Raw genomic sequence first — 9987 nt, forward strand, 5'->3', positions numbered from 1 at the left:
TTTGTTATTATCCCTTTACTATCTATCTTTTTATATTTTAGTTGAGAAATCTGTGGAATTAAATATTTAAGGATTAGAATGGCTCAATTACTTACCTATTATTTTATAAGTCGATATGTTGATATGTTTACACCAAAAATAGGATTTAAAATAAAGTTTTCAATTTCAAATGGATTTCAATTTCTTTTTTGATGTTTTGCTCAATGATTTAAAACAAAAGGTCTGTTTCTATACTTGGAAATTGATTTATCTTCTGTGAGACCCCGTGACAGGACCGCCCCCGGATTCCACCCTGAAACCCGGAGAGGTCCTGCGGGAATCCAAATTCAAGGAAAATCCTACCGAAAATTCGGCATAACCTCCCCTGAAAATGGACTAACCCAGAAATTTTAAACCTGTTAAAAACACTTCTAAACAGCAGCCACCTCTACCACAACCAAATAGGGTCTCAGACCCAACAATTTCACAGAGAATCCAACTTAAAATTTTTAGAGTGGTTATCAGAGCTCCTATCCTATTACAAGGAAATTTTATATAATAAAGTGTCGCCTACAGAGTCCGACTAGGGAGATGGACGCGAATGCCTCGACGTTATTGGCTCGACCTCCACCAAAGCCACTACCTGGGGGGACAATTTAAGACAAAACAAAACAAACCGTGAGACAGGCTCAGTGAGTGGACACTTAAATGGAAATGAAATCAAGTCTAAATATTTTTAACTCTAAAACCTCACGTCGCTCTTTGAACACCCCCAGTTTTAAAATCATTTTCAGGCTTAAGAGTATTGTAAAACTAAACCAAAGCACCAACTCTTTATCGAATAAAACTTCAAACATTAAAAGTTCTGAGTAGTTTATAAATTTAAAATAAAATATCGAAATAAAACTGTATAATACATTTGTAATAAAATAATTTAAACTGAAAACTTCTTTCTCAAACCACTCTCAACATACAAAAAAATTTATAAAACTGTTCAACTGAAACCGTCATACTTAAAAACCTTTTTTTTCTGCCATAAACCCATCACTTAAAATACTTAACAGTTGAAAACACACACCAGTCAGTTACCCGGAGAATCTGTCATACATGCGCAGAGCCGAGAATCTGTCATACACATGCAGAGCCTAAAAATCTGTCGTACGTGCACGCAGAGCGGCCCCCAAAGGGCGAAGCATCCCGACACACGGCCCAAAGCCTATATGTGCATCGTGATGGGTCCCAAAGACCTATTAAATCTGATAACCTGGAGGGTACTGCAAAGGTGGTTTGAAAACCATTTTTCATAACCAAAATCATAGGTCCTTTTTCCACTGAAAATAGAATAGTTGTACTTTTCCAAGAAACTTAATTTCCATAAAAAACTTGTTGCATAATTCCAACTAAATTTCAAAATACATAAATCAAATCACTCTTTTCGACCAAAAACTGAAATAATAACATAAACCATCAAATGAAGTTATGTTTTAAAACTTATATACGAGAGTATTTGAAAATCCGAAATTCAACTCCGTCCACCAAACCCCACATCCAAATCAAGATTTATTAACAACAGTTAATTTAAAGGAATTTCATAAATGCATTTAAAAAACCAAGAATCCACCCACATTCATTATGTTTAAACCAAAACTCAAATAACCAATAAATAAATTCATAGATTTTATAAAATGCTTCTAAAAACAAATGTCCACTCACAGTGAGAAAATTCTAACTTCGATCCTCCGCCGGATCGTCACGAACCCCAGTCGTCTCACCTAAAGAATAAACCATAAATTTCAATTAGTCTTGACTCGATAATAATTAAAGTGTGTACAAGAATTATTGAACCTAATTGCCACGCCCATTTATCAATTAACCCGAGGATTTATTTACTCAATGCACAATAACCCCGTAAGCACTACTTCCTTCTTCGAATCTCCTTGGCTCAATCCACCCTCAACCACAACACCAAAACACATCATAAACTAAAGAAAATCAGCGGAAGGTCTTACCTTGATCGGAAAATTCTTCCTAAGATGAATTTTGTATCGGCAAGGTCACAAATTTATGTCCAATACTTCTCGGCTTCTCCAACAACTCCGGACCTAGCCAAAACAACAACCTACTTAGAAATTGCTCTTGGAGCAAATCTAAATTTCACGTTATGACAGCGGTGAGCACGACTACCACTAGTGCCGCCCAAAGTAGCCATTTTCAAGGCTAAAATAACCAAATAAGGATGACTTCAACAAGGCCCAATCAATTTCTCAATCCTAAGCATAAATTGAAATTTCTAGAAATCAAATTGTCCCAAAATAACAACAATATTTTGCTCCCAATTGAAAATCCAACTTGAAACCCGAAATGGCCCTAAAACCCCAATTTTAATTCTCTACAATTACTCAAAATAAAACATCCAAAAAAACTGGGAGATTGGCAGCCCATACCTTAATGAGAAAACCCCATTTAAATCCTCGAAAATTGGTGGTGAAAACTGGCCGGAAATTGGAGGATGAGGCCGGCGGTTTTGAGGTGGTTCTTGAGTCATTTCCGACCCGTGGGAGCTGCTCGGTGCAGGAGGAGGGCCAGGCTAAGTTGATCGGCCAAAGGAAGGGTCGCCGGAGGTCTCAGGTGGTCGGAATGGCCGGCGACGTGAACGGAAATGGTGACTAGGTGCAGAGGTTGAGTGCGCACAGAGGAAAAGGGAGAGAGAGAGAGACTAGGCTCGGGGGGGCTGGTCGGCACTGGGGGGTGCGATGGGTGGCCGGTGATGGTGGCTGACGGTCGCTGGTGGTGGCTGGTGGTGGCTGATGATCGCTGGTGGGGGCTGGTGACGCGCGCAGGGGAGGGTGCGGTGAGGGAAGAAGATGAAGAGAGAGGGAGAGAGAGTTCTAGAGAAAGAGAATGAGGAGAGAGAGAGATGGCTGATTTTAAGTGGTGGTATTTGGGCTTGAAATTACCCAATTGCCCCTTTCTAGAAAATTCTCCACCCTTCTACTAAAATTCTCAAATTGAACACTGTTTTTGTCTACGCGTTTGGAAACTAGAGTTCTAATTCACCGTCTCGAACTTAAAGGCTACAAATTTTGAATTAAAACACCCCTCTAAATGCTAGAATTCCCTTCCAAAAATTTGATAAGGTCCGTCCAAAAGATATATATATATTTTTTTTTTTATTAAAGAATTAAGACTTGGGTTCGGGTCGTTACAACCTCCCCCCGTTTAGAAAATTTCGTCCTCGAAATTTGTACCTGTCATGTGAAGAGTTGTGGATATTGAGCTCTCATTTGTTCCTCCGGTTCCCACGTCGCCTCTTCCACTGTGTGATTTCTCCATAGAACTTTAACCAGAGGAATGGTCTTAGTACGAAGGACCTGTTCTCTACGGTCCAAAATTTCAACAGGTTGCTCCTCATATGACAAATCCTCTCTCAACTCAACAGGCTGGTTCTCCAAAATATGAGAAGGATCCGGTCTATACTTACGCAACATAGACACGTGGAACACATCGTGGACCCGAGAGAGCTCTATAGGTAAGGCAAGTCTATATGCAACTGGACCAATTCGCTCCGAAATCTCATATGGTCCAATGAAACGAGGACTTAACTTCCCGCGCTTCCCAAAGCGCACTACACCCTTCCAGGGTGATAACTTTAGGAAAACTTGATCACCCACCTCAAACTCAAGATCCTTCCTGCGTGTATCAGCATAGCTCTTTTGTCGATCTTGAGCCGCCTTCAACTTGCTCCTAATAACTTGTACTTTCTCTGATGTCATTTGTACAAATTCCGGCCCAATAAGTTTCCTCTCACCGACTTCGTCCCAACAGATAGGTGTCCTACACTGTCGCCCATACAAGGCCTCATAAGGAGCCATACCAATACTCGAGTGATAACTATTGTTGTAGGCAAACTCCATCAATGGTAGGTGAGAATCCCAATTGCCCTTAAACTGCAATACACAAGACCTCAACATGTCCTCCAAAGTCTGTATAGTTCTTTCTGATTGTCCATCGGTCTGTGGGTGGAAGGCGGTGCTAAAATGTAACTTTGTACCCAAAGCCCGCTGTAAGCTCTCCCAAAACCGAGAAGTAAATCGTGAGTCTCTATCTGACACAATAGTCACGGGGGCACCATGCAATCTCACAATCTCATCTACAAATAATTTTGCCAGTTTGTCCAAAGAGTGAGTCTCACGAACAGGTAGAAAATGCGCAGACTTAGTGAGTCGATCAACAATCACCCAAATACCATCGTGCCCACTCTGAGTACGTGGGAGTTTGTATACAAAGTCCATGGTGATGTGCTCCCACTTCCACTCGGGAATCGGAAGTGGCTGCATGAGTCCTGAAGGCTTCTGGCGTTCCGCTTTTACTTGTTGACAAATCAGACATCTTGCAACAAATTCTGCTATTTCTCTTTTCATTCCTGGCCACCAATAATGTTCTCTGAGGGTACGGTACATTTTGGTGCTGCCCGGATGCATGGCATAAGCTGAACTGTGAGCTTCCTCCAGGATCTCTCTCTTGAGCACCTCATCTGCAGGCACACATAACCTCGTACCCATGACCAAAACTCCGTCATCTCTGACCGTATAATCAGCTCTCAACCCACTTCCCACTTCATCCCTTAGCTTCATCAACACGGAATCCTGGAGTTGTGCCTCTCGTACCTTATCAAGCAATACTGGTCTTACTCGAAAACTAGCTAGCAAGGCTCCAAAATGATCTACACCCAAGGTAGCTCCTGTAGTCCTCAACTCAACTAATAAAGGCAAGCGTACCGCCTTAAGATGTGCCAAAGAGCCTGAAGTCTTTCTGCTAAGAGCATCCGCCACCACATTAGCTTTTCCAGGGTGATACTCTATAGTGCAATCGTAATCCTTGATCAACTCTAGCCACCTTCTCTGTCTCAAGTTCAATTCTTTTTGAGTGAACAAGTATTTGAGGCTCTTATGATCAGTGAAGATCTGACAAGTCACTCCATATAAATAATGCCTCCAAATCTTAAGAGCAAACACGACTGCAGCAAGTTCCAGGTCGTGGGTCGGATAGTTCAACTCATGCTTTTTGAGTTGTCTAGATGCGTAAGCAACAACCTTACCATGCTGCATCAACACACAACCCAGGCCTTGACGTGAAGCATCACTGTAAATCACAAATCCACCGCTGCCATCAGGAAGTGTCAAAACAGGAGCAGACGTCAGTCGGTTCTTAAGCTCTTGGAAACTCTGCTCACACTCATCAGTCCACACATACCTCACTCCTTTCCTGGTCAACCGTGTAAGGGGGGCTGCTATCTTGGAAAACCCTTCTACAAAACGACGGTAATAACCCGCCAAGCCAAGGAAACTCCTCACCTCAGTTACACTAGTCGGTCGCTCCCAATTCATGACTGCCTCAATCTTCTGTGGGTCGACAAAAACACCCTCAGCTGAAATCACATGTCCCAAGAATCCTACTCTATCCAACCAAAATTGGCACTTGCTGAACTTGGCATACAAATGATGCTCTCTCAAAGTCTGCAAAACCATCCTCAAGTGCTCCTCATGATCTCTGTCGCTACGAGAATACACCAATATGTCATCAATAAAAACAATGACGAATCGATCTAGGTAAGAACGGAAAACCCGATTCATGAGGTCCATGAACGCTGCTGGGGCATTAGTCAGCCCAAATGGCATGACCAAGAACTCATAATGTCCATATCGAGTTCGAAAGGCAGTCTTGGGTACGTCCGTCTCTCTAATTCGCAATTGATGATAGCCCGATCTCAAATCAATCTTAGAGAATACCCTAGCGCCCTGCAGCTAATCAAACAAGTCATCAATACGAGGTAAGGGGTATCGATTCCGCACCGTGACTTTATTAAGTTGTCTGTAATCGATGCACAACCTCATAGTTCCATCCTTCTTCTTTACAAACAACACAGGTGCGCCCCAAGGAGAAACACTAGGTCGAATAAACCCCTTCTCGATTAATTCCTGTAATTGAGTTTTCAACTCTTTCAACTCGGCTGGAGCCATTCTGTATGGTGCCAAAGAAATAGGTGCCGTGCTAGGAACCAAATCAATAGCAAAGTAGATCTCTCTCTCTGGAGGTAAACCTGGAAGGTCGTCTGGAAATACGTCCAGAAAGTCTTGTACCACCGGTATGTCCTCCAGTCTCACCTCACTAACTCGACTATCAATGATGTGGGCTAAGTACCCCGTACATCCCTTTCGTAACAGACGTCTAGCAGTTAGAGCTGAAATCATACAAGATGGAAGGATTCGACGCTCACCATGAAAAACAATCTCCGGTCGCCCTGGGGGTCTGAATGTCACTATCTTCCGAAAACAATCAACAGAGGCGTGGTGAGTAGCAAGCCAATCCATACCCAAAATAAGGTCGACGTCAAAAATATCCAAGGGAATCAAATCTGCCTCCAGTTCATGACCGTCAATTAAGATGGGGCAGCCCCTAAAAACTTCACAAGCTAAGAGTGAAACCCCGGCTGGTGTAGCTATAACTAACTCAGATTCCAACGGGGTCGGCATCCTATCGGCAGATAAAGCAAGTCTACGTGCAACAAAAGAGTGTGTGGCACCAGGGTCCATCAATATATGTACATTTCGTCCAAAAATAGAAATCGTACCCATAATGACGTCCGGTGAAGCCAAAGCGTCCTGCTGTGTCATGGCGAAAACTCTGCCCTGGGATCTGGGACGTCCTGGCTGACTCCTCTGCTGCCCTCCGCCTCTGCCAGCATGACTAGACTGAGCGCCACTACTAGAAGTGGCACCCCCAGTCTGAACGGCCCCCTGACCCTGACTCTGTGCCCCAAAAGTCTGTCCCTGATGGATGGCGGGCCCTGCAGCTCTCCCATCACTCTGTCGCGACCTCGGACAATCCCTCCGAATATGGCCCATCTGTCCGCACTGATAACAACCAGCACTACCCCTCTGACAAGGCCCACTATGAAATCTACCACAACTGCGGCATTGGACATGTGAACTCCCACCAGTCTGACTCTGATGTCTGCCCAAAAATTCCTTGTTTCGGGCTGAACTATCCCCTGAAGGATGACTCGAGCTCTGACTGTACCCAGATCCTCCACTGCCCCCAGAACTCTGTCTGTCAACTCTGAATCCTCCACTCCCAGAAGAACCAGAGCTGAAACTACCCCTCTTAGATGGTCCCTGACTAGGGCCACCCACAAAGGTACTCTGGTGAGGGCGACGTCTCACCTCACTCCTATTCCGCTCCGCTAAAGATCTCTCCACCCTCATGGCAGCATCCCGCAATGAACTAAAGGTGGAATGGTTAGCTGCAGTAACCACTGTGCGAATAGAGTCTCTCAGACCCTCCTCAAATCTCGAGCATCGGTCTGCCTCGTCTGCCACCAGTGCTGGGCAAAATCTAGAAAGTTCAGTAAACTTTCTCTCATACTCTGCTACTGACATAGACCCCTGTCTAAGCCTCAAGAACTCAGCCCTCTTCTCATCACAATAAACTCGGGGATAATACTTCTCATAGAAGACTCTCCTAAATCTATCCCAAGTGATGTCAGCTGCCGTGAGTCCCAAGCGCTCGGAGTCCCACCAGTGATAAGCGTCACCCACTAGCAGGAAGGTAGCCAAGACTAACTTTCGGTCATCAGGGCATCCCATAACCTCGAAGATCCTCTCGAGTTGTATCATCCACTCGTTAGCCACACTGGGATCCGAAGTACCCGAAAAATTTGAGGCCCCGAGCTTACGGGCACGCTCAATGCTGTACTCTCCCTCAGGAAACGCTCTAGTACGAACAGCAGTAGTCACTGCCTCGGCTAGCCTATCAATAGACTGCTCAAAACCTTGTGTCGTCTCATCGACACCTTCTGCTACCCTATGGTGGGTCCCCGGTGGTCGGCCACGTCGTCGAGGAGGCATGATACCTATAAGAAAACAAAACTCTTATCAATAATGGGGATGCACATTCAGTGCAGAACTGAGGAATCTAAAACCTAATGCTCTGATACCAAGTTGACAGGACCGCCCCCGGATTCCACCCTGAAACCCGGAGAGGTCCTGCGGGAATCCAAATTCAAGGAAAATCCTACCGAAAATTCGGCATAACCTCCCCTGAAAATGGACTAACCCAGAAATTTTAAACCTGTTAAAAACACTTCTAAACAGCAGCCACCTCTACCACAACCAAATAGGGTCTCAGACCCAACAATTTCACAGAGAATCTAACTTAAAATTTTTAGAGTGGTTATCAGAGCTCCTATCCTATTACAAGGAAATTTTATATAATAAAGTGTCGCCTACAGAGTCCGACTAGGGAGATGGACGCGAATGCCTCGACGTTATTGGCTCGACCTCCACCAAAGCCACTACCTGGGGGGACAATTTAAGACAAAACAAAACAAACCGTGAGACAGGCTCAGTGAGTGGACACTTAAATGGAAATGAAATCAAGTCTAAATATTTTTAACTCTAAAACCTCACGTCGCTCTTTGAACACCCCCAGTTTTAAAATCATTTTCAGGCTTAAGAGTATTGTAAAACTAAACCAAAGCACCAACTCTTTATCGAATAAAACTTCAAACATTAAAAGTTCTGAGTAGTTTATAAATTTAAAATAAAATATCGAAATAAAACTGTATAATACATTTGTAATAAAATAATTTAAACTGAAAACTTCTTTCTCAAACCACTCTCAACATACAAAAAAATTTATAAAACTGTTCAACTGAAACCGTCATACTTAAAAACCTTTTTTTTCTGCCATAAACCCATCACTTAAAATACTTAACAGTTGAAAACACACACCAGTCAGTTACCCGGAGAATCTGTCATACATGCGCAGAGCCGAGAATCTGTCATACACATGCAGAGCCTAAAAATCTGTCGTACGTGCACGCAGAGCGGCCCCCAAAGGGCGAAGCATCCCGACACACGGCCCAAAGCCTATATGTGCATTGTGATGGGTCCCAAAGACCTATTAAATCTGATAACCTGGAGGGTACTGCAAAGGTGGTTTGAAAACCATTTTTCATAACCAAAATCATAGGTCCTTTTTCCACTGAAAATAGAATAGTTGTACTTTTCCAAGAAACTTAATTTCCATAAAAAACTTGTTGCATAATTCCAACTAAATTTCAAAATACATAAATCAAATCACTCTTTTCGACCAAAAACTGAAATAATAACATAAACCATCAAATGAAGTTATGTTTTAAAACTTATATACGAGAGTATTTGAAAATCCGAAATTCAACTCCGTCCACCAAACCCCACATCCAAATCAAGATTTATTAACAACAGTTAATTTAAAGGAATTTCATAAATGCATTTAAAAAACCAAGAATCCACCCACATTCATTATGTTTAAACCAAAACTCAAATAACCAATAAATAAATTCATAGATTTTATAAAATGCTTCTAAAAACAAATGTCCACTCACAGTGAGAAAATTCTAACTTCGATCCTCCGCCGGATCGTCACGAACCCCAGTCGTCTCACCTAAAGAATAAACCATAAATTTCAATTAGTCTTGACTCGATAATAATTAAAGTGTGTACAAGAATTATTGAACCTAATTGCCACGCCCATTTATCAATTAACCCGAGGATTTATTTACTCAATGCACAATAACCCCGTAAGCACTACTTCCTTCTTCGAATCTCCTTGGCTCAATCCACCCTCAACCACAACACCAAAACACATCATAAACTAAAGAAAATCAGCGGAAGGTCTTACCTTGATCGGAAAATTCTTCCTAAGATGAATTTTGTATCGGCAAGGTCACAAATTTATGTCCAATACTTCTCGGCTTCTCCAACAACTCCGGACCTAGCCAAAACAACAACCTACTTAGAAATTGCTCTTGGAGCAAATCTAAATTTCACGTTATGACAGCGGTGAGCACGACTACCACTAGTGCCGCCCAAAGTAGCCATTTTCAAGGCTAAAATAACCAAATAAGGATGACTTCAACAAGGCCCAATCAATTTCTCAATCCTAAGCATAAATTGAAATTTCTAG

At 42.8% G+C, this 9987-nt stretch overlaps 1 long non-coding RNA gene across 1 annotated transcript; it reads right to left on the bottom strand.

Moving 5' to 3' along the window:
- Window positions 1-499: 499 nt before the first annotated feature.
- Window positions 500-2529, bottom strand: LOC147283065 (uncharacterized). Its single transcript, XR_015122986.1, has 3 exons — window positions 2424-2529; window positions 1693-1751; window positions 500-622 (listed from the first exon to the last, which is right to left on the bottom strand). It is a non-coding gene; the product is annotated as an uncharacterized LOC147283065 (long non-coding RNA).
- Window positions 2530-9987: the final 7458 nt, after the last annotated feature.

Source organism: Dryas octopetala, chromosome 6, assembly GCF_963921425.1.
Source record: "Dryas octopetala chromosome 6, drDryOcto1.1, whole genome shotgun sequence".
In the NCBI taxonomy this organism is placed as follows: domain Eukaryota; kingdom Viridiplantae; phylum Streptophyta; class Magnoliopsida; order Rosales; family Rosaceae; genus Dryas; species Dryas octopetala.